Source organism: Passer montanus, unplaced genomic scaffold (assembly GCF_014805655.1).
Source record: "Passer montanus isolate IOZ18808 unplaced genomic scaffold, ASM1480565v1 scaffold65, whole genome shotgun sequence".
Lineage (NCBI taxonomy): Eukaryota > Metazoa > Chordata > Aves > Passeriformes > Passeridae > Passer > Passer montanus.
In genome coordinates this window covers 1,838,325-1,857,307 of record NW_024371593.1, presented here as the reverse complement: position 1 = coordinate 1,857,307, position 18,983 = coordinate 1,838,325, and the positions used below count along the sequence as shown (strand labels likewise).

The 18,983-nt window shown below is 40.2% G+C and overlaps 1 protein-coding gene across 13 annotated transcripts in view; it reads left to right on the top strand.

The window, feature by feature from the left end:
• BRSK2 (BR serine/threonine kinase 2) overlaps positions 1-18,983 on the top strand; it is a 307,128-nt gene that overhangs the window by 72,916 nt on the left and 215,229 nt on the right. The window contains exon 1 of one of the 13 annotated variants that reach the window (XM_039728385.1): positions 18,552-18,607. The exons of the other annotated variants lie outside the window; for them this stretch is intronic. The gene's annotated coding sequence lies outside the window, so the exon portion shown is untranslated. Of the gene's footprint in view, positions 1-18,551; positions 18,608-18,983 lie in introns of those variants that run through there. 13 annotated transcript variants of the gene reach the window in all.

Below are 18,983 nucleotides of genomic sequence, written 5' to 3'. Positions count from 1 at the left end.
CACCACCCCTGGGCCAGCTCTGCTTCCAGATCAGTTGTGTGGGAGTAGCCAGCCAGCCATGGCTGTGTAGAGTGATCATTGGGATAGATATGCTACTTAATTATACAAGTATTAACTTAGATGGCTAAATCAGCAACTTGTTAATCAGTTTGACCATGTGATTTTAATACCTATATTTCTTCTTTTTTTGCTGGCATTTGTTTTAGTTTCGTCTTGACTAATTTCAAATTATGTTTTCATGAATGTTTATTATAATTTGGTTTTGCTTTTTAATGTTTCTTGTTGCATGTGCTTTACAAATACACATTAGGCTATTCAGTTTTGCAAACTCATGTTCACCAACAGCTTTTAGTAGAATCATGTTCACAACATTTATTCCCCTGCGCATGGGAAGGAAGAAAGGATTCCTTGTGTCTCATTCACTCATGCCTGACAAAGCAAAAGAGATCCCATCCTAGATTTAGAATGTCAAATCCCAGGAAACAAAAGTAATGAGAAAAACACTGAATAGGCAATGAGCTTGTAAAAATGCAGACAAGAAGTGTGAACTTGGTGCAAGGTCTGCCTGCTCGCGAGTGCGAGTGTCACATGCCTGCTGGATTAGGGGGCTTAAGAGGCTCCAGTCTCTCTAGAGGTCTCTTATCTCACGAAGGCAGCTCTTGGTCTGCTTTGTGTACCTGCAGGAAACTCATCTGCTCTGATGGTGTGACCACGGTGAAAAGGGTGCCAGTGGAGCAGGAGGCTATGCAGCTGAAAGGGGGGAAATGGAAAACAAACCAGAAAATGGGAATTGAGGACCGAGCACAGTAGGAGTGATACGTGTGTCCTTCTGTTTGTGGATTGTCTACATAGCCCCTGAAGCCGTGGGGAGCTACATTGCTTTTTTATCCCCTTGTTACACGGCATCTGCAGAGCTGTAGGGGCAGCAGTGGGAAACCCTGCTGACCTGTGAGGAAATCATGCCTTTGAACCGTTAGTGTTTTTGACCTATTTTTTGGATATTTATTTCCTTGAAACCATTAAATGACTCTGAAATAAAACCATTTTGACTTCTCCAAGCTGTGAGCGCTGAACAGGTTAAAAAGGGAAACAAGCTAAAAGCTCTGTTTCCTTTGCCTGAAAATCCACTGATGCAGGATGAAATTAAAGGCTATAAATAGCTCCTGTCCCTTCAGCTTCATCATGCAAGCTTCGGCTGTGCGCAAGGATTAGAAGAAGACAGAATGGATTTCTGTGTGGCGTCAACAAGAGTCAAGGATTATGCCCACTGTGCACATTGTATTGTTCATTTCTCGTGGGCCCTTGCAGGGAAATTAAATCCCTTCTGATGCTCAAGGTGCAGGAAGCAGAGTCGGCTTTGAGCAGGACGCGTGCATTGCAAAGCAGTTTCACACAGTAGCCTTAGCTTCCTGTGGGTCTGCTGCGTCAAGCCCTGCCTTCGTGTCATACTGTCAGACAGCCCAGCACAGATCATAGCAGCAGGGGCTGGGGCTTCCCAGGCTTTGAGCTGAAGCTGCTATCAGTGAGGTTTATTGCCACTGAACATGTTTTGAAAATAGTTTGGTTGTATGTTTGTTGGTCATGTTGCCCCTTTTCCACTCTGTTGCCTTCTCTTGTGGAAATCCTGTGTTGCTGAGCATTGCTCTGTAGTGCCAGAAGGCTTTCACAGAGTTAACTGCAAATAGACCCTTGTGATAGGTATAAGCTCTTGAAGAAAAGATGCCAGTTCTTTCCTTAGAGGAGCACTCAAGGTTGCCATGACCTTAGCAGTGTGAAGAGTTACTTTATCTCTTCTCTCCTCTCTGCTTGTCTTTCCCACCCATACATTGTGTGTGTCGTTAGAAAACATTGCCTCAAGGAGGAATATTATAGTACATTCCTCTTTATTATTTACAAAAACATAGAAGCATAGAACAACAGTATTTGTCCAAAAGGTAAAGAAGTAAGTAAACAAACAAACAGCTCCTTTTTGGAGCAGTTTATAAAACATCTGCTTTTTCATATTCTTGTCCTATGAGTTGCAGAAGCACACTTGCTTGCAATTCCTGTATATTTAGATGAGTTTTGATAGAGCAAAGTAACTTTCAGAGTTTGATTCTCAGCTTTATATATATTTAGAGCTGTATAATGACAAGTACTTTCAGTATCTCTGCTTTATAAATGGTAATTTCATTGGGGAGAAGGGCAAGAGAGGAGTAACTTCAGACTGATGTTTTTATTGCTTTATAGCTGATGTCTGAACATTTAAATAAGAAAATAGTGGTAGTGTTTGTTATTAGCTGATAAAAGGATTTTATGTACATGCTGGGTTTTTCACATCCTAAAGATATCTTGCGACTGCAAGGATTGCAGCTTTGTTGTGGCAATGCTGTAATTCTTTCACTAAAATCTCCATGAGTCAGCATTATGGCAGTGTGAGAACTTGCTCAAATACTCAAACCTCCCCTAAAAACCTCTCTAAAGGCAAAAATGGTTGAGGATGTAGAACTTGCAGTAGTTATGGACAGTAGGCAGAACTTATTTTTAGATTGAATAAAGCAGTTTTGTTGTTAATTCTTATGGGTGCATCTAGTATTAGAGTATGCATTTTAATTTCCTGCTTCTAACAAGAAGTACTGTCATTTTTCCTGACATTTTAGTCCTCTTGTAGTCCATCTACTGATTGATGGAAACTGTATTTCAGTCTCCTCCTGTAGTATTGAGAAGAACATCCATTCTCTGGGAATTCAGTAGGTATAAGGAAAATGCTATCCATTCCTATACTCTGAAGCCTAAGCAGATGTGTACTAACCATTGGACTGTGAGCCTACCACTTTAGCAGAAATGTGATATTTATGTTTTCCAGTGGAAAAAAATAGCTCACTGTGATGTTGGGACTTTCTTGAGGGAGACAGTGGATGTCTGATTAGGACAGGACTCACTGACAGGTGCATCTCAAGGTTGTGCAGTCAAATTCCAAAGGCAGCTTCTTTTTTCTTTAGGCACATCCTTTATAAACGTCCAGTTGTAAGTGTGTATCAATAATGGCTTTTAGAACATTAAGAACAAGAACAAATAGGGAAACAAAGAATGCAGAGTTAAGGTTGCCTGTCCTAGAAAAGCTGGAAAAGCCACTCATATCTGCCTTGAATTAGGAATTATAGCGCTTAGAAGCTTTTGCTACTTTGTTCATTGTTCACTTGTAATGTCACTGGAGTCCACTGAAACAAAACAAAACCCTTGATTTGGGCTCCCTAGTTGCTATGAAGTTGGGAAGGCTGCTGGATGCACCTATTCCTTACAGTCAGGCTGTGTTCTTTCTCCCCCCTGGAAAAATGGAAGCTTACTAAGGTCCTGCTGACCTGTTCTCCCTCAGAAACCTTCTTATTGCAGTGCAGGGTAACCAAAATAGCATTTTGGCTTAATGGCTCCAGCACTTTGAGAAAGGTGTGCTTCCCCACTGAGGCAGTGGAGCAGATTCGAGTCTCATTTGGCTCTGTCCAGGATGGCCACTATTAAAGAGCTCTTTGCCAGCAATGTAAAAGCCTTTACTGGTACAAACTTGCCTGCACTTTGTACTTCAGATGTTCTTGTGATTGGACACCTTTGTGAATATTTTTGTTGTAATCTATATATTGATTCCTCTTCCCCATGGGTGAACATTTTATCTCTGTGCTCCATGGCAAAGGGCAGTTTATTTCTCCTCTCCCAAAGTTACTGCAAATGTCCTAAGGGTGACATGTAATGTACTGGCTGCAACAGAAAAACAAGAACTGTGTTTTCAGGTGTAGACAGGAGGAGAGGTAGGAGGATGATTTTATGAGGCAGAATGATTTATGCCATTATTTCTGAATTCTACCTGTTTGATCTTTACAAATAATGTAATGCTGTAAACTGTGAGTCCTAATGGAATAAAGCAGTAAGTGCTATAGCCAGAGGCACATACGAATATCAATTAAACATACACTTGAAAACATCCATTGGGAAAGTAAGATTTAGTAGCTGTCATTGCAGCATGTTAACCTCCTTTACCCCTCCTTGCCCTCATCTCCCTTCCAGGCTTCTCTTCCAAGTTCCAGGTCCTCACTCCATGAACTATATTGGCAGTTCTCCAAAAATGCCCCTCAAGGTTGTGCTGTTTGAGGCCTAATTCTGCATCAGTCTAGAAATCAGCTGGCCCATGCTTCAGCTGGTGCAGGTTACTACCACCACGTTGACTTTGGTGAATGGGAACAAACTGCAATCCTTTAAATGATTTCACTACCCAAAGATAAGGGGGTGGCTGCAGGCGTGACCGCTCCTCGTGGGGTGGGTGCCCAGTGGTGAGGGCACTGTGGGCCTCGAGCTCATTGTGCACCAGCCCATTCTGCGTGTCTCTGATGTCAGGATGTGCTCCTGAACAGACAGATGGTATCACCCACCAGGGGATTATCAGGTCCTCCCCTGTCAAAGCAAAAATCTACACTCAGCACTTTCTGGGAAGAGGGAGAAAGCACTACAGCCAAACTCCTGAAGGGACTGGCCAGCTGCTGCCTTGCCATTTTTGACCCTAACCTTGACGTAACTCTTGGTGAAACAAATGGTGAAAAATGGCATCACTTCTCCCCACTGAAGCCTTAGAATATGTAGGATGTAGGCAAAGGAGTCAGAACCATTACTGTTCCTAGACATCCGTCCAGTCAGACGAGCAGATGGAGAAGCACAAACTGTTCTCGGAGAGAGTAAGAAATATGGACCAATGCCTATAGTGCAATTTCTATGCCAAATACCAGTGTGAAAACAGCAAGAGTAGGGGTCCCAGTAGGCAAAATCACTAAATTATGCTCAGTATAACATCTAATGGGGGAAAAGACCTAAAATACAGAGTTACAATATAATTATATAAAGTTTGTCATCTGAAAAATCTCCCTTGCTTCTTGAAAAACAAGGAAGTCTTAATCTGATGGCTGTAAAATATTGACCTGTGCCCGGTTTGTAGAGTCTGTAATCAGGATACTTTCATGACCAGAACGACTTGACAAATCCTGCAGTTCACCAGACTGTACATCTTGCATGTTTATGAATTGAAAATGAGAATAAGGGAACAGTGCTGTTGCTTGTATGTGATGTTATAAGCTGTGTAAAGAGATGGGAGATTTAATGTGAGGAGGAGATGACAGGCTAAAGATGAGTTGAGGCAGCAGCAGACATACACAAGCAACCTCAGTGCTTGCAGTTCCTGGAGTTAGAAGTCTTTGCTCCTCTGCTTATGTTTTGAGATGCTTGTTAAGAGAACAGAGATGGGGCAAGAACCAAGTGTGTGATAACAAGCTGTACTGTTAGCAAGCTGTGCTGTACAAGACGTAATGGAAGAAAAAGGAGTGAGAAAAGGAGATAAAGGATGTAGAATATAAGTGGAGGTTTAATGTGAGGCCATGGATTGACTATTGCAGACATCATGTTTTTGTGAAACAGCAGTTATTGCATGGCTTGAATTAGATGTAATTAAAAAGAATAATCAATCTAGGTGGCTGAAGATACAGCTGGAGTAAAAAAAGGAAAACAAGTATTTATGATAACTCAAACTGCTGCTTTCTTACAGTGCTGATCACTGTCTTGGCAAGGTTCTCCAGTGAGTCTGCAGTGCCTGAGGAGATGGGAAGTTCTTGCTCCAGATGAACCATGCAAATACAAAAATTCATAATCGGGAACTGCATTGTGCCAGGTGTATTGTACTGCATGAGCATTGCCTCAGTGGAGTCAATTAGCAGGGCAAGGAGAACTTACAGTGTGAGAAGGAAGTAGGAAAAGCTCACTGAGGGTTTTTTTACCACAGCATTATTTTCTAGACACGGCATAATCCAAATCACTGTCCACTTCCTCATACCAGACTGGAATATCTGAATCTGTATCTGGCAGGTAGTCCCATGGGAAGCAAACAGAAAGGCGAGGCAGTGTTAGAGAGGATCAGGTCAGACCATGTAATGTGGCTCTTAGTGAGACTGTTGACAGAAATGTAGAACTATTTCATGGAAAGGAGGGTAAAAAACCCATCGCATTTTCCTGAATGTGTCAAACTAATTAAAAAATCCTACAAACCCAGATTTGGGCAGATGATGTCAAAGGTGCCTATTAGAGCTGACATACAGAAAATTCTTCAGAACTAAAGCTTGACTGTAGGGTTAAAAAGAAATTAGTAGACTTGTTTACCAGCAAACAAGTAAGCAAAAGCAGTCAGAATATTTACATGTCAACCTGACACAAACTGATCATAACATGGCATAATTTGATCATAACCTGTAAGTGCCTGAACTGAGCATTGCCAAAGTTACATCACAAACTATATTTTGGAGTAGGGAAAGGCTAGGATAATTCCTTCAGGCAGTGGCATATGCTGGCTAGCACTGAGCATTGTAGCCTAGAAAGCTGACCTCTAAATGAGTAGCTTTCTTCTTTCAACTCAGTCATTCTTTCAAGAATCATTTAAAAATACTTGGCAAGAGTTAAAGCTTGATAATTTCTCTTGCATACTATCAAATCAAAGCCTTTTCCAGGCTGTTTTAAAAAACGTATAAGTATGTTTACTCAATATTTATGATTGTTTTACAAGCTTTGAAGTGGGGAACAGGGGAAATGTTAATAGGTACTGAGGAAGGTTACCAAGTGATTATGTTGTAGAGGATGTCCTCTGCTGTGACTCCTTAAATCAGTCATTCATAATGTATATGTGTACTTCTGGGAGCAGCAGTGCCCCACTGTGAGACTGTGTTTTCCCTCTCTGTGACAGAAGGAAGATGTTAGGCAGGAATTCAAAGTCTCATAGCTCCCATTGGAGCTGTGCTCTATTTTTTAGGCTTATGTTTGAAAGAGCTACACCTTTTCATCTTGGAAGAGAAGCTGGTCAGCACTCACAGGAGAGCAAGACCAAAGTTTTTTGCAAATCCAGAGAACCCCTGTGCACATCTCCTTTATTCATACAACAGATCTAGATTCTCTCATGGAATTTCCATTACGGTTAAGTTCTTCTAGACACACAATGTCCAAAGGGAATAATTTATACCTCCTTCTTCCTTCCTTTGTACATGCCATGTGAGGTAAAGCCACCCTGAGGCTAGATTTCACGGGATTCCTTCTTTCATGACTTGTTCTTCTAAAAAAGCTACCTACAACACAAGATTCCAGAGAGGTCTTTGAACTTACTTTTCATTTCCTTAGTGGCCATACTTTTGCCACACTAGGATCTGTGGCTGGAGAGGAGATACAGTACGTATTTAATTCTCAGGCTGCACTGAATGGTAGAAAGCAGGTGAGACCTGTCCCAGTGGATGGGATGTGCACTCCTTGGTGCCCAGCAGATTAATTTTGTGATTTTCTTCCCCCCATTTTTCCTTTTATTCACAAAATCTGAGACCTTGAAAGACAGTTAAGTGTCTGTCACCCATGAGAAACAGTGAGATTCAGCTGGCTAAAAAACCTCATTCCTCATCTGTGTGTGATCTATTTCAGGTTTATTATGAGATAATTGCACTAAAGACAGTAAGGCACTCTATTTACCCTACAATTGCAGGGAGGAGTCGATATTTATTAGAAGAACAGTATAAGATCAGTAGCCTAGTCTCATACTTATTCAGCCAAATATTGCCTCAGTTCATAAGGGACTGGAACAAAGGACTGTCACAGGAGAGTTAATGGATCATTGACCTGCTATATGGTGACTTTTTACATTATTAAAAACATTATGTCTCCTGTATTTTGTGGGCTTTGCTATTTGGATGCAGCATGCAGGTGACCTTTTGGGAATAGAGCTTTTCTGTATGTTTATTAAGGACATTTTTAGAAACAGCCTAATGTATTCTTATGTTTTCTTCTGCTTCTTCAGACAGTGCCTGTCTACTTTATGTACAACGTCCATTGTGTTCCTTCTGTTTCCTTTTGTTGTTTTGTTTTTTTCGAGTAGCACATTTACCACTGAGTTTTTGCGTACATGGAAATGTACAAAACTCCCACTTGGAGGTTTTAAAGATCCCATCAGGTCATTAATGAAAGAGATTTTTAGACCCAGTTTTCTGGGCAGAATTCCAGATTGGGAAATCACATTTTTCTCTCTGTCTTAAGCAGTTTTGTGTATTACATCACTTTAGTAAAAAGCTATCACATTTCACCATAAAAGATGCTACATTTCAATACTCACCTTTGAAAAGTGCTTTGGGATTTGCTCAGATAGTTCCTGTATATGTTTTGTCTTTGTAGAGGTTTGCTTCACCACTTCTCCTTCAAATTAGAAAACTTGTCTTTTTTCCAAGAAGAAGTGCCAGGTATGACTTCAGGCTTACACATCCTACTGGATTTGAGATCTTTGTTCACTGACTAAGAATATATTTATGTAGGTTTTAAGTATTGCTGTGGCTGTGCTCTGGGATTACAGATATTTCTGTTGAGGAGTTGCAGTGGGCAGCCAGACAGAATCTAATACAAATTTGTTTGTTGTGTTTCCATGTTTAGAATCATTGCTTTGTCTGTGGATTGTAAGCAATTTGGTGCAAGTATTCAGTATTCAAAATCTAATCAGGTTGTGGGATTTTATTTTGATTCTTAAATCACCGTATTCATTCTAGAGTGGGTTTTGTTGTTCCTAACTGAACATTTTAGTGGAAGTCAGTTTTAAGCCATTTGTGTGGCTGCCATGAATAAACAGAAACATGGGAAGAACACACACTACCCGAATTTATAGGACCTTCTAACAGTGAAGGGAAACTTTAAAAAAACAAATTGTTTTCTTTCACCCTCACATTTGTCTTGTGTGCTTGGTTATAGGAGGCTGGAATATTACTTCAAGAAATACTGGGTAAGATATTTTTAAACAGCATTGAGATTTTTAATGGGATTATGTTTCTTTAAAAAGGTTTCTTTCCCTTCACTCACCTCCTTTAGATTTCTGCAAATAAAATCATTACTTTACTCTTTCTGGTGACTGAACACAAAAGGATAAGGAACGTGGAAGGGCAGAAATCAATTTCTTTCATTTGTGTGAACATAAAGGCCACAGCTCCATTTAGGTGTACAGCTGAAGACATGTTTTCTTTGCAAATAAACTGTGAACCTTGATGTCATTTTATTTTCCCACTTTGCCTGTAATTGTTTTGATTAAAGGGTGGATGCAGCTCTGGAGAGCTGGAGAAAGCAACCTCCAGGTAGAGATGTCCAGACAATGGATGTGTGTTGTTTCCCTTACCATGGTGGATGACCATAGGATAACATACTGCTGTAGCAGGTCTGGTTTCTGTGCTGCACATCCACAGATGTCTGAAATGCCCAAATCTTAATAGTTCAAGGCTTTCCTTTCAGCTTCCTGTCTGCCTAATCCATTCTGATCTTATAGCTGGGGCAGAGACTGCAGCGCCCCTGTATTAAACTTATTTAGGAAGGAGTATTTAGCTGTTGCTGTCCCCTCTAGACTCATTAATTCAGGTGAATAGCAAGCAGAGGGAGAAGGTGGCTTTGCCTGTGTTGCCATGCTGCAATCTTTCTGTGCTGTGGAGCCTGAATGAGGGAACAAGGGAAAGAGGCAGCTGTGTTAGCCCGTTGTCACTGCCATCGCTAATAGAACACGATGATTTCCATCTTTCCCATCTGCCCACGGGGGGAGAGGCGCCGATAAGGCCCTGGGATTGGTTACAATCTCCTGAAATCGCCAAGCAGATGGATATTGAGCAGATAAGCGTTAATCTGTCCTGGGAGAGGATTAATCGGGTGAAAGATGGCAATCTATGTGTGCGGGGAAGGGCGGGGGTGAGAGTGGTGGGCAGCTGGTGCTGCTGTCATCTCTTCTGGTCCTGCTTTTGTCTTGTGGCTGTGCCATGATGGCAAATAAGGTCTGTTTCCTGCACAAGCCTTATTACTCTAATTTTCACCGAACTTTGACTTCAAAAGCTGGGGAGAATGTGTTAAGATTTTTAAGCAAGATAAGTCTTTGATTGTCCACTTTTCCTCTGTTCTTTTAGCCAGCCTACTGTTTCTTTGTAGCTTGTAAGCATGGTCTTTCCCCAAGACCATTCAATGGTTGTGTGACATTTGATTTAAATTATTTTTCTGACATCTACAGGATTTTATCTGAGAATCTCTAAACATTTTATAGGCATTAGTTAATTAATCCCCACAACATCTCAGAGAGGTTAGGTAAGAACTAAAGACTTGTGTTTTCTTAATTTGCTTGTTTGTTTTCCCCCAGAGCATTTGAATACCTGTAGCATCTGTTGCCTGAATTTAGAGTTACAGTGCTAAGCACTTCTGAAATTCAGACCTTATATCCATTATCAGTGAATACACCGTGACAAAAGGGAGTGGGATCAAAACTGGAGAGAAAAGTGTATCACAGTCAAAAGTGACAAAGATGGGAATAAATGTATGAATCCAGCCTTTTCCTCTTCAATCTCTTTTTCTGACCACAAAAAACAGTGCTTTTCTGATGCAGCACATTGATTGGTAGTCTCAGGCATCTCTCTGACTACAGCTGTTTCTTTTTTTTCCCTCCCAGTTGTGGTTCACATGGTCCCTTTTTCTTTTCTCTGTGTCTCCTAATTTGCTTTTCAGTGTAGAAGAATATGCAGTGATGCCGGTGTCCTCTCACAGCTATCTTCTGATGTGCCTGTTCTTTTCATTGGCTTTGTTGCCAACATCTATGAAAGATCTGACAGCCTTGTGTAAAGCTGGAAGGTTATAAAACTACCAGGGTTATGTGGAGTGCAGAAGGGCAAATTCTGTCCTGCTCTTTTGCCCTGGGGTTAGCTCTTAGTGTCTACACTTGCTTTACCAGTGAGTGGTTGAACAGTTACATAGGTTATGTGTGAGAGGTGTAATTGCCTGCCATGGGCAGATTTTGTGAGGGGCTCTAACTCAGTGTCTTATTTTTGTGTGCTCAGAACACTTATTTCCATGTGTAAATAAGCTTGATCAGAAGGGCATATAGAGAGAGCCTTTTGCAGAGTCAAAACTCAACCAATCTGTCTATTTCTATAGGAGCAGTATGGCAAATGAGCGTCGTAAATTGGGTGGGTAATTAGGGGCTTCACCCATCTGTCACACCTGCACAGTGAAGATTCCTGCTGGAGCTGGGGGTCTCTATAAACAGTGAGACTGGAGCAGACCAGAGAGTGGGCAGTGTCTTTGACACCTGGGTTGGGTCTTGGGTTTTTCCTCCTTTGTCCCTTGCAGGTGAATATTCAAAGGAGCTTTTCCAAAGCATAGTGCAGGGATTTTACTGTCACAAGCTCAAGAAGAATGGCTGTTGTTTCTGTCTCTGTGGCTAGGTGGGTGTTGAGGTCTCATTTAGTATTAATCACTTATATTTAGAGGCATTTGTGTGAAAGTTTTCATTTTGCCCTTTTTTATAATAAACCTATTGCTGTTTAGGACAGGCATGTTTGTTATTTTTGCTCCATCTTATGGGGGAATTGCCAAAGGCATGAGAATGGAGTCAGTCAGACAATCATGACCTAGGAATAACATGCCGTTTTTATTTCTTTTTAGAGTTACATTGTCAGTGGCACAAATTGATGGGAGTTTCCTTCTTGTAAATTAAAATTGGATATCTGTTTAATTATGTAATCTGTAATCTTGACAACAGTTTGCAGGCCTGTTTAGTGGGACAAGATAGTTGGAATGGTATTTCTGGCCTTAAATCCCTTACCTGAATAGCAAAAGATCAGAGGTCTACAGGAAATGCTGTTTTGAATCACCTGCTGGTCTTTTTTCCACATATTGGGGTGAGGAATGCATTCTTGAATCCTTATTCTTTCTTTTTAATTTGTAATCCTTGACTGAGTTTCTAAAAGGTGTTTTCTCCACCTTATGCTATGCTTTGAATGTCCTGATGTTGTTTTACAAGTTTCCTGTGGTCAGGCTGTTTGCCAGAGCTTGACACATGGGGTAGAAAAAGGAAAACCTTTTCAGACATCAAGTTATTAAAGACAAGGGGACACACTGGGAAAATAAATTGCCACCATCATGAACTGAAGTAGAAATATTTGTTAACTTGCTGTCAGACACAGATTTTTTTTCCTATCCTGAGAAAAATTACAGACTCTTTATTTTTTCATCCATACCTGGTTTTTTTCTTTACTTCCCTTACTGTTTTGTTCTACACCCTTTCAGACAACTTCAGAAAGAGCTTTCTCCATCTCTTTGTTATTATTTCCTTGGTTTGGAGTGCTTAAATATTTGGTGGCTTTTTTGTAAAAGCCTATGTTTCTGATAGGTAAGAGGACAGAACAATATTGGATTCTAGTAACAAATATTTGATATGTGATGTTCATCAAAGACACCTCATAAAGAGACGGATCTATGAATGCACTGGTCAAAGAAGAGAATTCTGGTTATTCCTGTGGCTTAGGATTAAATGCAAAATAGTGCTCTGCTAATATTCCTTTTAAATATTTCTCCATCTTTTTATCAGGCCCAAAGTCAGGGCATTTTCATCAAGGCAAGACTTGACGTCATCTGGTTCACATACCAGAGGAAAAAAAATTCAAACTTCAATGTATTTTCTTTTGTAATTTGTTCAATGAGCTTGGCAAACAGACAAATTTTTTTGTTCTAGTGGTTCACATACCAGAGGAAAAAAAAATTCAAACTTCAATGTATTTTCTTTTTCATTTGTTCAACGAGCTTGGCAAACAGACAAAATTTTTGTTCTAAGTGAGAATGCATGAGTATATTCAGTGGTCTCAAATCAAATCTAAAACTTCCGTCATATTGTTCTAATGACAATCACAACAGAGTCAAAGCAAGAAAAAATAGAATTAAACCAGAAAATATGCATTTGCTTCCCTCACCCCCTTCCTTTTTTCTAAACTTCCGTCATATTGTTCTAATGACAATCACAACAGAGTCAAAGCAAGAAAAGATAGAATTAAAACAGAAAATATGAATTTGCTTCCCTGCCCCTATCCTTTTTTCCAGCAAAATTCAACTGTGAGTGCTTCAGTTCATCACTTCACTCCACTGCAGAGCAGCTGACTGGTGGTAGTACAGGTGCCAGCCATATCACCTCTCATCATGTTTGCAGTTCCCTTCCCACAATGGAATTTACTCTTAAATACCAGGCAGTAAAAATGAAGTGGATGGAGGGAAGTGTTGTGTATTATTGTGTTGTGTAGATTAAATTGAAGCTCTTGGATTTGATAATCTGCAGTGTACCAGACAAGAGATAGAAGGCTTCTTACGCAGATGTTTCCACTACTTTATAGAAGCAGACAAAGTTATAAGTTAGTACTTCCCACTGTATTTTGAGAGGGTACATGTAGTGTACATGAGTAGTTAGGCACCATGGGTATGGCATTAAAGCTTTCAGTGTACAAATAGATGTTCCAATTCATCTCATTTGAGAAAATTGCAGCCTTTTTGGCTGTGCTGGGATCAGTCAAGGAACTGAAATATAGATTCTCTCCCTACTTGCATGAAATGTTTAAATTACTTAACTTAGAGAGATGATCACACTGGGAAATACTTAATATGATGTGCCAAATCCTTAGCAAATATAAATTGACACAGTTCCATTGAATTCTCCAGCCAAGGATTAGAGCTGATTGAAAAACAGGAAATGGCAATGAAAAAAAATCAATCAGCTGAAAATGCCTACTTTAGTTTAATTCCATTCGTTCCCAAAGTTTTTGTTTCATTTTTGTTTTTGTTTTACTTTTGCTGTTTTTTCTTATGCTCTGTGGCAGACCTGTCAGGTTTTTTTCCATCTTGAGTTTTGCGTTTGTATTTTTGATGATATAAAAGAGAATATGAAGGAACAGAGAATATCTGTGACCAAAAAGATGAGAAGAATTCAACTTGGAATTTTCCTTTCTGTGCAAGTGTCAGATTCTTTTTGTTCCAGTTTTTGGGGTTTTTTTCAGTATGAATTCATTTCTTCTTGTGAACTTGCAAGTAAATCTGTTGACTGAGAATGTTGCTGAAGTATCTTAAACAAATGCCTTTATCACTTTGACTGCTTTACACTCATTTTTCTGGCCGTTCAGGTGGTGAGTCACTGGTTGGTTCACTCTTCAGTCCTGTTCTGTGTTATCAGAGTGGTTTCAATGAGAGTACAACAGGAAACTACTATTGAGGAGTACACTGAGAGCAGGTGGCTGGGTGTGCAGCTGCAGTGAGAGCTGCAGGTTGTGCCCTGGCTGGGGGACATGGTGGGAGCCCCAGGAAAGGGACCATGACGTGGTGCTGACCCTTTGCACCACAAGGGGCACAGGGACCTGTGGCACCAGCCAGGGGACTGGACCCTGGGACACAGCAGGAGCTGGTGAGTGAGCAGGAAGAGCCCAGACTGACTGGGTGCACAGACTGTGAGACTGTAAAACCCAGGGCTTCCTTTGTTGGGGGTCCCTCCCTAGAGGCACCAGCTTGAGCTGTTTCTGTGTTACTGCACCTTGATGGAATTGCTTTAAGGATGCTCCAGACATCTGGGACTCTGCTGTGGGAAACCCAGGCTGAGCCAGTAAGAAAATCTTATCTGACTGTGTGAGTGTGGGGTGTGCAGGGAGCCAAAAGGGGCACCCCTGGGGTCACTGGAGCCACCCACTCTGAAGGGACCTCAGTCCCAGCAGGAAAAGTCTGGAGTGGTGGGAGTGTGACTGCCAGAGTGGATGGGCAGATAGGAAAGTTTCCATAACATTTGAAACATGGCCACTCTTAGACCTAGGAGTCCTCTTTTTGCCTGAGAGGGATGCAAAACTCTAAGTTAATGAGGTTTTACTTGCAGCAAGATAGTTCCAGCCTGCTTTTCTTCTTCCCCCTTAATTTCTTAATGTAATTGTTTCTGGTTTTCTGCCTTCTCACTGTTAGAAATGTCATGTTGTTCAGTTATCAGCATGCTCATTTGGAGAAGTTTATTAAAGGTGACATAGACTTTCTGACATCCCAGTGGCAGAAAAGTAAAACGAATTTCATGGCTCGTTTGGTAAAATGCTTCTTTTTGAATTGCTAGATTTAATGTGACTATTATCTGTTGAAGAAATTTTTTGTCCAAGAAAGAGAGTGTTTTCTGTGGAAGTAGTAATTAATGACAGAGTGGGAAAGATGATTCAACTGAATAATGTTGCGTGAAGTGATTTAAAGCAAATGAAAGGTTTAGTGTGTTACTGGAACCACATTGCACTTTGATTTGTGTTTTGCATAGTTGAACAGCATTCAGGTGTGTGGTCCATCTTTAATTTTATTTTAGTCATACCTTAAACAGTTGGCAGTGACAAACTTTTCCTACATAAGTGACTTCTGCTTTGTCCCTGCTCTGTATTTCCCACGTGCAGCTGCAGTGAGAGATGCAAGTACACACTGAAATGCATTCTTAAAGTGTGCTCTCTGTCAGTGCTTTCTGGGATGTTCATCTCAGTCAAGGAGAAAATCAGCCAGCTTTTCTTTCAAATCAGAAATTCTCAGTTCAAAAGTTAGTCCTTTATTGCTTTACACAAAGGAAAATTGATGTTAAGAGACTAAATTTATTTGCTTGGGAGCATCTACTAAAATATATTGTGGTGAGGAGAATGGAGGGGGGTGAGGCATAAATACATAATGGATTTTAAAAAAAATAAGAATTGTAGATATCTTTTCAAAAAATGTTCTTTTGGAGACCTACCTGTTTTCTAGTATTTGCTATAAACCTTGTTTTAGTGGATGAAGTTCAGATTTGAAGGTGCAGGAGAGAGTTTTGGTGTTGCTTGGTAAAATTACACAGAGCATGATGTTGCTCAAGCAGAAGTTTCTCATCTTTATCAGAAACTACTTTACGAAGTAATGTAAAACAGTAGTTATTAAATTCCATTAGCTCTGTCCAGAGTTTTAGGAGGAAGTAAATACCACGAGGGACATTTTAAAGATCCCTTGAATTTCCCATGCTGATGTTAGCCCAGAATGTTTAAGAGAAGCACAGTGGCTGCCATGGCTGTCTCTAGATGATGTACATAAGGACTCACACTTAGTTAAGGAGCAATTTGTAACATGTTAGCATTCTTTCCCCTCCTGAAATAAATAACAGCAATATAGCAAAACACTTTGATATTTTTCTGGCACCGTTTTATTGTGCAGTGTGAAGTTTTCTTTTGATCTTTTATTAGACTTGATGCAGTCCCCAATGTATTGGCCCTTGTTAGGATTGGGAGAACAGTCCATGGTGGTTTGAGAGGTGCCTTTCAGTTCCTATCTCCTATCTTTGCACTTGTTCAGGGTTTGTAAAAGTAGAAATAATAATGGAGAGGGGGGAAGAGCTGTTTGAAATAACATTATATTATTATTTTAGAAATGTGTTTCTTTTAAATAAATGCTGAAAGATAAATTAAAGTGAATACTTTCCTTCAGTGTTTTATGTTTTGAAGACAGTTGCTATATTTTTGTATCCAGACTTGGAAAGTGATTAATAATCATGGTTTTCTGTAATACCCACAGTTTTAGTTTTCTTTTAGGCTGAGATGAAGGGAGACATAGTGATAGAACAGACAAGTACAGATGGAAACAGACAAAAAGAGTTGCAAATTTCTGATCTCCATTGGTTTGCATAAGGAGTGGTGAGAACACAGTTTTATGTACAGAATATGTATCATCCCTTAGAACCCATTCTACTGTACAAAAAGTATTTTGCATTTATAATTGGTTTGGCTTAAAAACTGAAATTGCTTTTAGAAATTATTATTTCTAATGTGCATGGTTCCAAGGGAATATATGCTGCACATCTATACTGCTTTATCAGCTCTTTCTTTCCTCAAGTTACACAACTTCTTCTGCAACTGTTCTCTCTTTTTTTTAAGAGACAGGGCCAGCAAAACTAATTTTCTTGGAAGTGAAGTCAGCTCCAGTGGAACCAATCTGAAGGGGAGCACTCATCTGTGTCACAGTCACCTTGTGTTATAGATATAGAAAATGCTAAATATCAGGGTTTATTGTGGGGTTCAGATAGTTGTGCTTTGTTTATTCCTGTCTGTGAGACAAGGTACTTTAAATATTTTTTTACTTTTGGGTGGTAAAGGTGGGAGATTATCTGAGGAAAGTACAGGCACAAAAGATTAGTGTCTTTCTGAAGTCACCTAGAAACATAATGGCAGAATGACAAGAGGTTACAGAACCCTTGAGACCCAGTCTGTGGTTCATATAAATTATTTTCTTTGCTCAGAGTACACTTGAAGAGTGATAGAGGAAGAAATTCACTCTCATTTAGTCTTAGTTTGTAGACTGACACATAGCATGCCACATATAGCAGTGGCTGCCAGTATTTAATGTTTGATCCGTTTTTTGTATGTATGTGACCTTTCAAATATTTCAGGATGGAAATAGATTTGGACTTGATCCACATTTCATCTTCAACAAAACAAGTCGGAAGAATTTCAGCCTGCATCTTGCCTTTCCCACAAGATTCTCTGTGGGATTTGGAGAGATGTTTGCAGAAGAAACTATGAGAAATGCAAAGTATGTTGGTGGAAGTTGTGACAGACATTGCATACCCAGGGCAGTGTTTCTGGAAAAGTCATTCAGCAATTGCTATGCTCTTAAACGTAACAAAAATGGCAATAGTTGGTGGTGTCAGTGGCATCTGATTGAGTCTGAATCATTGAATCATTAGATGATACCCTGGCCACCCTGTGAGATGGGAAGCAGTTATCTGCATTGCACAAAGAAGAAGCTCAAAGGTGTAATAAATTAAGCAAGTTTTTCAAAGTCACACAGTGAATTATTAACTGAAGAGGGCTTGAACACCTGAATCCTAAACCCCATGTCTCATTTACTAAGCCATCCTTCATAGCAGTTCATTGTCTTCTGTCATAGAGGGGTTTGCCCTGAGGGCTTATAAGCGCCAGCCTTTTTGTAACAAAGCTATTCAAGCAAAAAGATTATTTTTTCCTGGTAAATCTGCTCTTTCTGTAATTAACTTCTCCTTTTGGACAGAGGAAAGATTTTTGAGTTAGATTGATGCCTGTATGCAGGAGGAGTATGAGGGGAATGCATGAACACACGGAAACATCATAGGAAATGCATAAGTGCTCCATACCGTGCTGATGTAATTTAAAATAACATTACCCTCACTATAATTAATCTCATTGTTCCAGTGAAGCAGACTAGCAAGGGGTCAGATTAATAATTTAGACAATCCTAACATCATAGGAAATGCATAAGTGCTCCATACCGTGCTGATGTAATTTAAAATAACATTACCCTCACTATAATTCATCTCATTGTTCCAGTGAAGCAAGGGGTCAGATTAATAATTTGGACAATCCTTCCCCTCAGCTTTCTTCCTCTTCAACAGAAGGGTTAGGATTTAGCAGAACACCATCGTTGTAGCTTTTGAAGACTTTAATTGGTGTTTCAAAGGGTGTAACTGTAGGCAAACAGTTTGTGGTAATTGGGGTGGGGCTGCAGCAGAGCCTCATCCCCAATGGGTCCAGCTGTGAGCAGCAGGTGAGCAGCACTGACAGCAATGAGCCATGGAGTGCCCAGGGGCACTGACCAACCACCAAAGGGAGCAGAGGGCACACAGGTGCAGGGCATCACCATGAGGGGTAGAAAAGTTTGGGCTAAAGAACAAGAAGAGCAGATGTCTGCAGCCTCCTGAAGTGGTGTGACGTTACTCTGCATGGACAGATGCCTGAAGCCTTCTAAAGTGGTATGGTGCTGCTCTGTTTGGGCAAATGCTTGAAGTTTTCTGATATTGCATGATGATGCTCTGTGTATTGTGGCCATCTTGACTGTGACATATAGCCCCATTCACTCACAGAGAATTTTTCATTCTTTTTTTTTCTGTTGTTCATCAGTTGATACAGTTCAGGTTTGCTTGTTTTTCAGGATTTTTTTCCCCCCAAAATATTTGTAAGTAGTTTGATGTACAAAGGAATTAGAGGAAATCTGTGCTGTCATCTCTATCGTTCATTCAGGTCTAAAGCTAGCTGAAATAGCTAGTTTTATGTAGAACTGAATTTCTCAGCACTTAAAGAAGCAGTGGTTGAAGACACATAAGCTAGTCTTTGATTCAGTCTTTTCTA